Genomic DNA, 3,173 nt, shown 5'->3' with positions numbered 1-3,173 from the left:
GGGGTGGCAAAATTTTATCAATAATCCGAAGGAATAAAGTTTGGTTCGGAAACCAAAACAGACATTCATGTGGATTGCTGCTTCTTCTACATCAGCAAGGAACTGTAATCAACTGAGATTAATTTTTAATTAAAAAGTGTTCATTTTCTCTCCACCAGGCCAAGGACACTAGTGGGAAAGGGGTAGGTTATGAATAAAGAGATATTTGCTCTGTTCACCTGGACGGTGGCACAAATGACTAGCAAGCTCACTGAACACCTATGACACTTGTGTCTTTTTATGTCCAGGCAGACATGTGCCCCACAGTTGTTTTTTGTTTGTTTGTTTGTTTTCGAGACAGGGTTTCTCCATATAGCCCTGGCTGTCCACTTTGTAGACCAGGCTGGTCTTGAACTCAGAAATCTGCCTGCCTCTGCCTCCCAAGTGCTGGGATTAATACAAAGTAGATTAAATAATTTCCACCCATCCCCCCTTTTGAAAGTAGCTCATGTACCAGAGACCCTTTGTTGCTGCTTTTTCTCGTGCAGTGTCACCATACCTCAAGCTTGATGAGACCACCCTGTGGTACAGAGGTAAAACTGTATCTTTTAGGCTACAGATGTGCTATGCATACTTGGGTTGGATCCCTTGTAGGAAGCCACGTGGTAGGAAGAAAAGAGGGTAAAGAAAGGGGGAAGTGGAAAGAGGGTTCTTTTCTGGGAAAGGTAGAAAGGGGACACCGTGGTAGTGACTGGAGGTCACTTAGAAAAGGAAAATTCCAGAAGGTACAGGTGGGGACATGTCAGAGGCTAGGGCTGCCAAAGGAGGCCTGATCTTGCTGCCTGCTCAGCAGGTGGGTAATGTAGGCATAGGGGAGACAATAAAATTCTTTTCATCTAGGCAAGCACTGTTCCCTGCATTATAGAATGACTAAAACTGTGTCAGCATATCAGGTTCTGTCTATCCCCTAACTATCTCTGTCCTGATCTATCTATTTGTCTAATCCTACAGACAGCATGAAGATTAGAAGGGCACCCAGGGAACTGGGGATACTTTTCTCTAGAAGGAGCGTCTTATGCTTCCCCACACTAGTTGTCATGTGCAGGTAGATTAAACTGTATGTCTCTTCTTGGCCTTGGGCTCTCACAAAGGTTAGATTTAAGCAAGGGAGTAATTGGAACACATTTATCTGCAGCCTCATAAACAGTAGCAGACGCCCTAACTACAGCTGTTGTCCTGGTTAGTTTTTTGTTAACTTGACACAAGTTAGAATTATCTGGAATTATCAGGGAACACCAATTGAGTAAGTGCCTTGATAAGATTGGTCTGTAGGCAAATTTGTGAGGGCATTTTTTTTTTCTAGATTACTGACTGATGTGGGAGAGCCCATCCCACTGTAGGTGGTGCTAAACCTAGGCAAGTGGTATTGAGCTATATAAGAAAGGGTTGATCGTGCCCTGAGGAGCAAGCAGCAAGCAACATTGAAATCTTTGTGGTTTCTGCTTCAGTTTCTGCCTTGGGGTTCCTGCTCTGACCTTACATCATGATGAACTGTGATCATGACAAGTATATAGTGGCATAGCTAAGTCTGTAGTGGGCCCCCTGGGTACCAAGACTCCAGGAAAGAAATGTTATAGATCCAACAGTATATAAAGCAGCTCTCTCTATTTCTGTTGGCCCACTCCTCTGGGATTCCTCAGCTACAGTGGGAGATGATCAGCCCTCTACATTTGTAAAGCAAACTTAGTAGGTATCCAGACTTGAGGAGCAGGTGCCAAGGAATGAGTGGACCTCAGAAAGAGCTAGGGGGCATCCTCTTCAATGTTGCCCCCAATCCCACTGAGTACATTTTTATGTGCTTTTCCTCCACATCTCCCCACATTCTCCCAGTCAAAGACTAACCAGACTCCTTTCTCACTTCCCCATAGGAAAGATGCTTTCTCTCCTCCCTTCCTTCAGCCCCAAAGGACTTAAATAGAAGGTTTTGCTGTCTGGTGGTCAGAAATGCTTTCCTTTCCCACTATATCCGACGCATCCTTCCTAGCATTAAATAAAATTCTTGGCCTGAAGAAAGATTCTTGTGTGTATCCTCTATTTCATCTAAGCTCATATAACAATGTAATCACTCCACTTTGTAGCCACAGATCTCCTGCTGGCCTGGGAAGGCCTTTGACTTTCAGAATTGAGCACTGAGGGATTTCAACCAAACCAGTTTCTTATAACATTGTCTCTGTTTTGGTGCCCGTCAAACCTGTAACATGAGCTGACCTTATGCTCTAATCTTAAAGATGCACACTAGATAGTCTCACCATCCCATGTGTATTATGTTGGAAAAGCACGAACAGTGAGATTGCATGAGTTTGTAAGGTAAATTAAGGGACCATGTGACTAAACCACTTTGCCAACTCCATTTCCACCTGCCCCTGACAGGGCTTTTCTAATGCTCAGTTCCTCCCTCTAAAATGAAAGTAATAGAATTGACTTCATTTTGCTCTTCATGAACAAATAGGTCCATTCCAATGACTAATGTTAGTAAGCTGTTCTTTCTGATAAACTTGACGTTCATTGAGATGGTAGTAACTCCTTTAGACGTAGGCACTGGGCCCTGGTGGTTGATGGCAGAATGTGGTGAGAAATGTAGGCTTTGTGCCAAATTGATCAGCACTCCACACATGCATTTTCTTATCTTGGGTACAATTTGGTCTTCAGCAAGGACCACAACTTCACTGATCCTTGATCCTCCCACTGAGAAGTTATTGATGGTATAGTACCTGTGACCTTCACCAGCTAGCGGTTGTTGCTGCCTGGGCTGCCCTGCAGAGATAAGGAGTAGGCAAAAGGAGGGAGGGAGTCGAGTGCATCCGTGGTCAGAGGAATCTTGCAGCTCTAACTGACTGGCAATCAGGAGCTTCTCTACTGATACAAGTTTCACAGAACAAAGACAGAATAATGATTATCCAAGAAGTACAGATTATGTTTAATTTTTCATTACATGTCCAGGGTTACAAGTTCAGTCACAATTAGAAAATACAAACAGAACAGGTTGTATTTTTATTATCAGCCCTAAAACTCTAATTTAAAGAATCTAAATAATATTTCTTCTAAGCAATAACAATATACTATATACTATATACGTCATATATCACACATTATATACTATATATCATATAGTATATATGGTTTATTGTATATAT

This window comes from Mus pahari, chromosome 15, assembly GCF_900095145.1.
Source record: "Mus pahari chromosome 15, PAHARI_EIJ_v1.1, whole genome shotgun sequence".
NCBI classification, from domain to species: Eukaryota; Metazoa; Chordata; class Mammalia; order Rodentia; family Muridae; genus Mus; species Mus pahari.
The sequence above is the reverse complement of the archived record's forward strand: the minus strand, read 5'-3'. Positions refer to the sequence as shown.